Raw genomic sequence first — 12,308 nt, forward strand, 5'->3', positions numbered from 1 at the left:
TGTACCCAGGAGGCGGAGGTTGCAGTGAGCCGAGATTGCGCCACTGCACCCCAGCCTAGTGATAGAGCGAGACTCGGTTTCAAAAAAAAAAAAAAAAGTCCAAGCCATGTGTAATGGGTTGAATTGCATCTTCCCCAAACTCATATGCTGCAGTCCTAACCCACAGTACCTCACAATGTGACCTTATTTGAAGATAGGGTTTTTCTTGTTTTTTTTTTTTTTTGGAGACTGAGTTTTGCTCTTGTTGCCCAGGCTGGAGTGCAATGGCCCGATCTCAGCTCACCGCAACCTCCACCTCCTGGGTTCAAGCGATTCTCCTGCCTCAGCCTTCTGAGTAGCTGGGATTACAGGTGCCCACCACCACGCCCAGCTAATTTTATATTTTTAGTAGAGATGGGTTTTCTCCATGTTGGCCAGGCTGGTCTCGAACTCCCGACCTCAGGTGATATGCCCACCTCAGCCTCCCAAAGTGCTGGGATTACAGGCGTGAGCCACTGTGCCCGGCTGGAGATAGGGTTTTTAACAGAAGTAACCAAGTTAAAATAAGGTCATTAGGATGTATCCTGACCCAATATGACTGGTGTCTTAAAAGAGGGAATAGACACATGCACACAGGGGAACGCCATGTGAACATCAAGGCAGAGATCTTTGCTCGGTACTTTTCATGAATTTGGCTGGGATAACTGGGCTTGCTTGGCTCGCATCCATGTGGTCTCTCATCCACCAGCAGACTAACCTGGGCTTGTTTTCCTAGAGGTTGGGCAGGGTTTTGAGACAGAATAGAATTTTAAAAGGCCTCTTGAGGATCAGAACTATCACAGTATTGCCGGGTGCAGTGGCTCACGCCTGTAATCCCAGCACATTGGGATGCCGAGGCAGGCAGATCACTTGAGGCCAGGGGTTCGAGACCAGCCTGGGCAACATGGTGAAACCCTGTCTCTACTAAAAATACAAAAATTAGCTGGGTATGGTAGCACATGCCTGTATTCCCATGAGGCTGAGGCAGGAGAATCGTTTGAACCTGGGAGGCAGAGGCTGCAGTAACCTGAGATTGTGCCACTGCACTCCAGCCTGGGCGACAGAGCAGGACTCCATCTCAAAAAAAAAAAAAAAAAAACAGAACAAAACAAAAAACTGTCACAGTGTCACTTTTGCTGAAGCAAAAGTTGTGGTCTAAAGCAAGTCACAATACTAGCCCAGATTCAATGGGGTGGAGATGCTGCAGAGTCACATTGTGGGGGGAATAGTGAGCCATTTTTTGCACACAGTCTACCGTCGTGGCCTTCCCTGACTATCCTACCTAACACAGCCCTCCCCTCCATCCCAATTACACTGTTTTACCTTTTTTCCTGGCATTTACCATTATCTGAAATTTTATATATTAATAATTTTGTTTCTTTTCAGGATGGCAGTGCCTGGACTCTTCGCCTTCATTGCCATATCCCCAGAACCTAGGCAGTGTCTAGCACTATTAGGCCCTGAGGAATTTTTGAAAGAATAAAGAAATCATGTAAAAAGAATATGCATGCTGGCCACAGTGGCTCACACCTGTAATCCCAGCACTTTGGGAGGCCGATGAGGGCAGATCATTTGAGGTCAGGAGTTCGAGACCAACATGCCCAACATAGTGAAACCCGGTCTCTACTAAAAATACAAAAGTTAGCTGTGTGTGGTGGCATGTGCCTGTAATCCCAGCTATTCAGGAGGCTGAAGCAGGAGAATCACTTGAACCTGGGAGACAGAGGTTGCAATGAGCTGAGATTGTGCCACTGCATTCCAACCTGGGTGACAGAGCGAGACTCTATCTCAAAAAAAAAAAAAAAAGAATATGCATAGAAAATACCAGATGATTAGCTGGGCGTGGTGGTGTGTGCCTGTAGTCCCAGCTACTTGGGAGGCTAAGGTGAAATAATTGCTTGATCTTGGAAGGTTGAGGCTGCAGTAAGCTGTGATTGCGCCACTGCACTCCAGCCTGAGTGACAGAGCAAGACCCTGTCTCAAAACAAACAAACAAAAATACCAGAAGAAACATACTCTAAAGTGTTAATAACTTCCTCTGTTGAGATAACCATTTAATTTTCTTTATGTTTTTCTGTTTCAAAAATATAACATTGTATTTTTTAACAGGGGAGATAGAAATATTCTACACATCTTGATTTGGGTAGTGATTACATGGGTATATACAATTCTCAAAATCTTTGAACTGACCACTTAAGATCTGCATTCTATTGTATGTTTATTATTATTATTATTATTATTATTATTATTATTATTATTATTATTTGAGACAGAGTTTTGCTCTTGTTGCCCAGGCTGGAGTGAAATGGCACCATCTCGGCTCACTGCAACCTCCACCTCCCAGGTTCAAGCAATTCTCCTGCCTCAGCCTCCCAAGTAGCTGGGATTACAGGTGCACACCACCACGCCTGACTAATTTTTTTGTATTTTTAGTAGAGATGGGATTTTGCCATTTTGGCCAGGCTGGTCTTGAACTCTTGACCTCAGGTGATCCGCCTGCCTTGGCATCCCAAACTGCTGGGATTACAGGTGTGGGCCACTGTGTGGGGCCTATTGTATGTTAATTATATCTCAATAAAAAATAAACACACAAGCAATATACTTTTGTACTTCCTATTGTCTAATAGCATTTAGAATATATAAGTAGGGGCTGGGTGCGGTGGCTCACGCCTGTAATCCCAGCACTTTGGGAGGCCGAGGTGGGTGGATCACGAGGTCAGGAGATCGAGACCATCCTGGCCAACACAGTGAAACCCCGTGTCTACTAAAAATACACAAAATTAGCCGGGTGTGGTGGCGGGCACCTGTAGTCCCAGCTACTCGGGAGGCTGAGGCAGGAGAATGGTGTGAACCTGGGAGGCAGAGCTTGCAGTTAGCTGAGATCACACCACTGCACTCCAGCCTGGGTGACAGAGTAAGACTCCATCTCAAAACAAAAAACAAAAAACAACAACAACAACAACAACAACAACAAAATATATATATATGTAGGATAAGTGGAAGTAAGTGAAAATCTAAGTTCAGTAGCACAAATATAGCTATTAAATCAGATCATAGGCCGGGTGTGGTGGCTCACGCCTGTAATCCCACATTTTTGGGAGAATGAGTTGGGTGGATCCTTTGAGGTCAGGAGTTCGAGACCAGCCTGGCCAACATGATGAAACCCACCTCTGCTAAAAATACAAAAATTAGGCCGGGCACGGTGGCTCATGCCTGTAATCCCAGCACTTTGGGAGGCCAAGGCGGGTGGATCACCAGGTCAGGAGATCAAGACCAGCCTGGCCAACATGGTGAAGCCCCATCTCTACTAAAAATACAAAAATTAGCTGGGCATGGTGGCGCATGCCTGTAATCCCAGCTACTTGGGAGGCTGAGGCAGGAGAATCTCTTGAACCCGGGAGGCAGAGGTTGCAGTGAGCTGAGATTGCGCTACTGCACCCCAGCCTGGCAACAGAGCGAGATTCCATCTCAAAAAAAAAAAAAAAAAAAAAAAATTATCCAGGCGTGGTGGCAGGCACCTGTAGTCCCAGCTACTTGGGAGGCTGAGACAGGAGAATCGCTTAAACCCAGGAGGTGGAGGTTGCAGTGAGCCAAGATCACGCCACTGCACTCCAGCCTGGACAACAGAGCAAGACTGTCTCAAAAAAGGAAAAAACAAAACATCAGATCATAAATTGAACTTATTATTTTTTTGTTTTTTTTTTAGACGGAGTCTCGCTCTGTCGCCAGGCTGGAGTGCTGTGGCGCAAGCTCCGACTCCCGGGTTTAAGTGATTCTCCTGCCTCAGCCTCCCGAGTAGCTGGGACTACTTGTACATGCCACCACGCCCAGATAATTTTTGTATTTTTAGTAGAGATGGGGTTTCACCATGTTGGCCAGGATGGTCTCAATCTCCTGACCTTGTGATCTGCCCGCCTCGGCCTCCCAAAGTGCTGGAATTACAGGTGTGAGCCACTGTGCCTGGCTTAAACTTGTTATTATATAATATTTTTTTAAAAGTCCGGGTACAGTGGCTCATGCTTGTAATTGCAGCACTTTGGGAGGCCGAGGCAGGCAGATCACTTGAGGCCAAGAGTTTGAGACCAGCCTGGCCAACATGGTGAAACTCCGTCTCTACTAAAAATACAAAAAATTAGCCAGTGTGGTGCTGCAAGCCTGTAATTGCAGCTACTTGGGAGGCTGAGGCAGGAGAATCGCTTGAACCTGGGAGGCAGACGTGCAGTGAGCCAAGATTGCACCACTGCATTCTAGCCTAGGAGACTCCGTCTCAAAAAAAAAAACAAAGAAAAAGCTCTTGGACACATTTGCACATAGACATACATACAGCACCAATTTATATCTGCCAAATTAATACTGCTTTATAATATCCTCTAGTAGTTTGTAAGATTTTTGTTCTAGGCTTTCTCTCTCCCCATGTGTTCTATAATAAATTGAAGCTGCAAATTAAGCCGATCCCTCCAGAATATCCAGTTTCCAGTTAGCCTGTTTATGCCCTTTTGACTGTGCCTCTGGGGGCACTAGCAGAGTCTGCACTCTTACAGAGAGAACACCTTAGAGCCTGGATAGCCTTGTTCCAGAAGCAACTTTTCCAATGGAGCAAATGTCCATGAGGCTCTGGATAAAGGAACTGAGATGTCAGTGTAAATGGCTGCTGTGGACTGGGCCCCAAGCTCCCCAGGGTGAAGGGGCCAGCACAGTCCATTGAAATGAATTCCCAAGGCCAGCCCTTGGGTATAGTGGGGGGAAACCCTGTGGCTTTCCTCTTCCTTTCTCTTTATCAGCTCAGGTGCCCCATTGAAGTGGGAAAGGAGAGAGGGAGAAGTTAGAAAACTCCATGAGAAGAGGCCAGGGTTGGTGGCTCACGCCTGTAATCCCAGCACTTTGGGAGGCCGAGATGGGCAGATCACCTGAGGTCAGGAGGTCCAGACCAGCTTGGCCAAGATAGTGAAACCCCATCTCTACTAAAAATACAAAAACTAGCTGGGCGTGGTGGCGGGTGCCTGTTAATCCCAGCTTCTCAGGAGACTGAGGCATGAGAATTGCTTGAACCCTGGAGGTGGAGGTTGCAGTTAGCCAAGATCGTGCCACTGTGCTCCAGTCTGGACAACAGAGCTAGAGACCCCCTTCTCAAAAAAAAAAAAAAAAAAAAAAAAGGGAAGGCTGGCAGAGGGTGGATGTTCGTGACCCTGGACTCACACAAAAGTGGCCTCAACTCAGTACTCTCCTTTCCCAAAACAACAAAATCGAACTAGGAGCTGTGTCTTTTACATTCCCAAGTCCCAAAGTTAGGGGAGGTAGTAGAGCAGAGTGGTGATGAGCGCAGGTTTTGGGGTTAGATGATGTCAAGATTGAGAATTGACTGAGTGTGGTGGACTGCAACTGTCATCCCAGTGCTTTGGGAGGCAGAGATGGGAGGATCACTTGGAATTCAAGGTCAGCCTGGGCAACATAGCAAGATCCCATGTCTACAAGGACAAACAAATTAGCTGGGCATGGTGGTGTACCTGTAGTCCCAGCTACTCAGGAGGCTGAGGCAGGAGGATCACTTGAGCCCAGGAGTTTGAGACTGCAGTGAGCTATGATCACGTCACTGCACTCCAGCCTGGGCGACAGAGACCCTGTTTATTTAAAAAAAAAAAAGAAAAGAAAAGAAAAGAAAAGAAAAAGGGCCGGGCACAATGGCTTACGTGTATAATCTCAGCATTTTGGGAGGCTGAGGTGGGAGGACCACTTGAGCCCAGGAGTTCCAGATCAGCCCAGGCAACATAGGAGACCCCCAAAATAAGAAAAAGTTAGCTGGGCATAGTGGCACGCTCCTGTGGTCCCAGCTACTCAGGAGGCTGAGGTGGGAGGATCGCTTAAGTCCAGGGAGGTTGAGGCTGCCATGAGCCATGATCACACCACTGCACTCTAGCCTGGGCAAGAGTGAGACCCTGTCTCTAAAAAAAAAAAAAAAAAAAGAGAGTGAGAGGGCTGGGCACAGTGGCTCACGCCTGCAATCCCAGCACTTTGGGAGGCAAAGACAGGTGGATCACCTGAGCTCAGGAGTTTGAGCCCAGCCTGACCAACATGGATGGAGAAACCCTGCCTCTATTAAAAATAAAATAAAATAATTAGCCGGGCCTGGTGGCAGGTGCCTGTAATTCCAGCTACTCGGGAGGCTGAGGCAGGAGAACTGCGTGAACCCAGGAGGCGGAGGTTGCAGTGAGTGAGCTGAGATCCCGCCATTGCACTCCAGCCTGAGTGACAAGAGCAAAACTCTGTTGCAAAAAAAGAAAAAAGAGAGAGAATGGCCTTTATCACTTATCAGCTATGTGACCTCAGTCAGTGCTGGCCGAGTCCCATCCTGTTTCCACTGCGCCCTAGTTTCTTGTTGTGTAAAATGGGTTCACCGTAGGACCTGACAGGATTGTTGTGAGGACTGGATGAAACATACAAGCAAGTGCTCAGCACAATGACTGTGGGCGGTAGGTTGTGTGAGCTAGCAGTGTAATCAAACACATCAAAACCGCAGGACAGGGCTTACTTCCACTTTTCATTCTCAGCAAGTGCAAAGGGGCTATCTCGGCTCTGCGTCCTACTAAAATCCAACAGAGGTTTGGGGTCTCTAGATTACCGCTCTGGCTTGCCTGATTAGGACAACCAGTGCTGGAAAAGAGGCCCCTCATAGGGATGTCCTGCTGGGATTTTCCTAGTCCACTTGGGTTCACACACGCTAACGGTAATCCAGCGAGGCTCATTAGCATCCCTTACCTCCCTTCCCACGAGAATGTTATGTCAGAAGGTGAAAAGGAAACTTTTTAAAGAGTTAACCAAAAAGGCAGCCCTCTCCTGTGGGCCGTAACAGAGCTAACCGAGAAGGAGGAAGGGATGGTGTGGATGATTTTTTGGGGGACTGTTCTGTTTTTGAAAGTGGTGGAGCATTCTGATTGACAATGATGAGGGGCAGAGGGGCCGCAGTGAGAAGAAGAAAAGGACAGGAGTGAGCCGTAGCATTACTCTAGCCAAACAGAGCCAGGAATCTCGCCAACGAGAAAGTGCAGGATTGGCAGCAACCGAGAGATCCTGCATGGACTTTTAGGAAAGATTCTAGGCCACAGCACGGGGCCTCCTCCGTCTCAGCCAGGATAATTCTGGCATCAGCCCCCAGCCCAGGCGTGTTCCCACATAATTGAAGTCGAATGTGCTGGGGGAGAGGCCTCCGCATTCTTCCTGGCTGTGGAATCCTCAGTGCCCTGCAGTTGGCCCTGTTTGGGATCAAAGCCAGTCGTGTTGATTTTCCGCAGCATGGAAACAAATGCGACGAAGCTGTTTTCCTGAGGCAGGCATTTTGAAAAGAGGATCTTAATTTTTTTCCCCAAGGACAGGTGGGGTGGGGAGGTGGGGGAGTGCCACGTGGCTCCTCTCTTGCTGTCCCTTTTGCAAACAGTTGGGCTCATAGTGTCTGCATGAGCAGAAACTGATCAGTTAGAATATGAGTGAATACAGCTACAGCTAAGGTTGCTTCTATCACAAAAGATAATTCCTAAAAAATGCTGCCGGAAGACCCTCTGGCTGCGTGTGATAAGTCACAATTTGGTTGCTCTCTGTTGGAGTGTTTCCAAGATAGCAACTCTCCTTTTTCCTCCTAAAATTTTCTGCTTACATGTCTTTACTTATAGGTCTTTCTCTGTAATCTGTTGTGCCTTTAAAATTAATTCCTGTCCCTTCTTTTCAGTTAGCACTGAAGCCTTTTAGTGCTAAGCATTATGCTAATGATGTAAACTGATACAGGCGAGTTTCTTAAGTTGTGGAAACATCTTTATTTATTTATTTATTTTAGACAGAGTCTCGCTCAGCCGCCCAGGCTGGAGTGCAGTGGTGTGATCTCGGCTCACTGCAACCACCGTCTCTCTGGTTCAAGCGATTCTCCCGTCTCAGCCTCCTGAGTAGCTGGGATTACAGGCACCTGACATCATGCCCGGCTAATTTTTTGTATTTTAGTAGAGACAGGGTTTTGCCATGTTGGCCAGGCTGGTCTCAAACTCCTGACCTCAGGTGATCCACCCGCCTCGGCCTCCCAAAGTGCTGGGATTACAGGCATGAGCCACCGCACCCGGCCGGAAACATCTCATTCTTTTACAGGGGACTTGAGTTCTCCCAGTTCTCTAGGGAAAACCTGAACTTTTGCCTATTGGGCCGTAATCAAGGGATTGAGAATTAGAACCAGGAGTTGATATAGCTGGGAGAGCAGCGGTGCGATCATAGCTCACTGCAAGCTCGAACTCCTGGGCTCCAGAGATCCTCCTGCCTTAGCCTCCTGAGTAGCTGGGACTACAGGCATGTGCCACCCCTGGCTAATTGTTTTTAATTTTTAGTAGAGACAAGGTCTATGTTGCCCAGGCTGGTCTTGAACTCCCAGCCTCAAGCGATCCTCTTATCTCGGCCTCCCAGAGTGTTGGGATGACAGGTGTGAGCCACAGCACCTAGCCTGGGCTCTTCCTTTTTAAATTAGGAAACACATGTACCAGGAAATCTGGTCTGGAACCTGCTGCTGCTTCTGGGCAAAAAAATGGCAGAAGACATCCTCACAGAGGCCAAGTTGGAACTGTTTTTCCTATTTGGCATTTATGCTTAGTGCTGTAGATTTACTTTTACCATTTTTTTTTTTTTTTTTTGAGATGGAGTTTCGCTCTTGTTGCCCAGGCTGGAGTGCAATGGCACGATCTCTGGCTCACCACAACCTCTGCCTCCTGGGTTCAAGCGGTTCTCCTGCCTCAGCCTCACGAGTAGCTGGGATTACAGGCATGTGCCACCATGCCCAGCTAATTTTGTATTTTTAGTAGAGATGGGGTTTCTCCATGTTGGTCAGGGTGGTCTCAAACTCCCAACCTCAGGTGATCCTCCTGTCTCGGTCTCCCAAAATGCTGGGATTACAGTCGTGAGACACCATGCCTGGCCTGCTTTTATCTTTTGAAAATACAACACCCAGGCTGGGCGTGGTGGCTCACGCTTGTAATCCCAGCACTTTGGGAGGCCAAGGTGGGTGGATCACTTGAGGTCAGGAGTTCGAGACCAGCCTGGCCAACATAATGAAACCCCGTCTCTACTAAAAACACAAAACTTAGCTAGGTGTGATGGTGGGGACCTGTAATCCCAGCTACTTGGGAGGCTGAGGCAGGAGAATCGCTTGAACCCAGGAGGCGGAGGTTGCAATGAGCCGAGATCCAGCCACTGCACTGCACTCCAGCCTGGGTGACAGGGCAAGACTTGGTCTCAAAAAAAAAAAAAAAAAAAAACCCAGATTTATCCTGAGTGCTGTACACGTTCATGTTCTGGGATCTTGCATGTAATTTCACTCTTGGACTTCCCCTCCTGGACAAACCTCCCTGCATTTGTTTCAAGGCCATCTTGAGCTGGATCGGAAAGGAGTCTTGGGTCAGGGGATTTAGAACAAGGTCTGAAAAGAAACAAAGCTGCTTCAGTTCACTTAGTAAGTGTGGTAATTAGCCTTAGAGTAACAAATGTTATCTGCACCAGTGCAGCTCTGTGCCAAGTACCAAAACCACATTTTCCAGATGATTCCAGTGAGTTTTTCACTCGAAGCAATTCAACATTAGGCCCCAAAGACTGCAATCATCTTGTACAAAACAAGATTGTTCATCTCTTCCTTTCATGCAGCAAGAATGCAAAATCCAGATTAAGAACCAACTGCAGAACCCCTTTCTTTCATGTCCTCCTAAGCTTCCAGAATTATAGGGAGAGACTACTCAATGTTCATGAAAAGCATACTAGCTACAATAATTCTGAAATTGTTTTGGCTTCTGGAAGTACAAGTTTCCAAATTAATGTCTGATAGACCCTATGGTCGTAAATGTCTGTGAACATGTGAGTTTCAGGAATACAAGGTAAAGAAAGGTTATCACTAAAACATGAAAAGATGGCCAGGCGTGGTGGCTCACGCCTATAATCCCAGCACTTTGGGAGGCCGAAGCAGGCAGATCACTTGAGGTCAAGAGTTTGAGACCAGCCTGGCCAACAGGGCAAAACCCCATCTCTACTAAAAATACAAAAATTAGCCGGGCATGTAGTATGCACCTATAATCTCAGCTACTCAGGAGGCTGAGACACGAGAATCACTTGAACCCAGGAGGCAGAGGTTGCAGTGAGCTGAGATGGTGACACTGCACTCCAGCCTGGGGGACAGAGCGAGACTCCATCTCAAAAAAAGAAAGAAAGAAAGAAGTTGTTGATTATGGCAATTAATCAGGATGAAGAGGCCAGCCCCCACTCCAGTAAAAATTAAAAGCCTTATGTAACTTACCTGAAGTTCACTAATACCCAAATGCAAATAATGCTTTTCACTTGCTCCAGGGAGACTACAGAACAGGGTTTGGGGGAGGCCAGTGGGTGAGGGTGGGAGGTGCAAAATCAACTTCACCTTGCAGAGGAGAAGCAGACACTTAGCCTTGGCTCTAGGATAAAACTTGGGGTTCCTAAAGGACAGGGTTTTCTCCCTCTTACTGCTTCACTCTTTACTGTCAAAGCTATATCTGGGCCAGGTGCAGTGGCTCACACCTGTAATCCCAGCACTTTGGGAGGCCGAGGCAGGCAGATCACTAGAGGCCAAGAGTTTGAGACCAGCCTGGCCAACATGGCAAAAGCCCATCTCTACCAAAATACAAAAAATACAAAAAATGGCTGAGCACAGTGGCTCATGCCTATAATCCCAGTACTTTGGGAGGCCGAGTAGGTGGATCACTTGAGGTCAGGAGTTCGAGACCAGCCTGGCCAACACGGCAAAACCCCATCTCTACAAAAATTACAAAAATTAGCCAGGCATGGTGGTGTGTGCCTATAATCCCAGCTACTTGGGATGCTGAGGCATGAGGATTGCTTGAACCCAGGAGGTGGAGGTTGCAGTGAGCTGAGATCGCGCCACTGCACTCCAGCCTGGGCAGTAGAGTGAGGCTCTGTCTCAAAAAAAAAAAAAAAAAAAAAAAAAAAAAACTGCATCTGTTGGTGTAACCATTTTATAGGTATTCTGGGTCTCTATTTCAAGAATGTTCACAGGGAAGCATGAAAAGGACTGGCCAACAGAAAAGGTCTGCCACAGAATACTCGGTGGCTTCCTAAACTCGATTAAGGTGACAGCCTAGTCTCTGGGTAGTTTAAAGGACCCCCAGCACTGTTAAGGTGCAGCTGATTCTTAAGAGACTTTTAATTTCCCTTCTGCTGCCAAGAGAAGTGATGCAGCAGAGTCACTATGCAGCAGTTAATTCAGCTTTATCCTGGAGAAAATAAGAGTGACTTTTTCCTTTTTTAGATAAGCCCATGGCATCGCACAAGCCAAAATATGCCACCAGCCCAAGCAACGTGGCATCATGCATGGCAGCCAAATCTCATGGATCGTATTTGTAGCTTGTGGAGCCTGACTGTACTAGGAGAGGGGTTTCTAAACGATGACAGAAGGTTGTTCATTCGTGATTTGCCAAGTTCTCCACACTCTACTAGCTGGCTGTGGAAATCAGTTTCTCAGCCCTTTTGAGGAGGACAACTTTGCCATGCAAGCAGAGAGTGGGTAGTTGCTTCAGTGTTTATATATTGATCAATATATCCTAGCAAGTCACATTTATGACGGTTTCCCACCAAGAACAAACCCCCCCCAAAACAATCTCAGCTTAGTGTAGGGCATGGGAAATAGTCTCAGGTGTAAAAATTGCTTTTAGTGGCTGGGTGCGGTGACTCACAACTGTAATCCCAGCACTTTGGGAGGCTGAGGCGGGTGGATCACTTGAGGTCAAGAGTTCGAGACCAGCCTCGCCAACACGACAAAACCCCCATCTCTACTAAAAATACAAAAAAATTAGCTGGGCGTGGTGGCACGTGCTATAAGCGCAGCTACTCGGGAGGCTGAGGCAGGAGAATCGCTTGAACCCAGGGGGTGGAGGTTGCAGTGAGCCGAGGTGGAGCCACTGCACTCCAGCCTGGGAGACAGAACAAGACTGTCTCAAAAAAAATAAAAAATAAAAAAATGTGCTTTTAGTTTGCAAGAGTTGTGTGCCTAGGACTTCCCTTGCCCAGTTCAGCTACTTTTCACTAGTTTGGGAACCTGGAAGAAGGGAGTGGAAAGATGAATAATCTAGATGCTCACTATATTGTTGAGGGTTTTTTTTTTTTTTTTTTTGAGACAAGGTCTGTTGACCAGGCTGGAGTACAGTGGTATAATCACAGCTCACTGCAGTCTCGAACTCCTGGGTTCAAGTGATCCTCCCACCTCAGCCTCCCAAACAGCTGGGACTACAGGTGTG

The sequence above is a fragment of the Gorilla gorilla genome, chromosome 10 (genome assembly GCF_029281585.2).
Source record: "Gorilla gorilla gorilla isolate KB3781 chromosome 10, NHGRI_mGorGor1-v2.1_pri, whole genome shotgun sequence".
In the NCBI taxonomy this organism is placed as follows: Eukaryota; Metazoa; Chordata; class Mammalia; order Primates; family Hominidae; genus Gorilla; species Gorilla gorilla.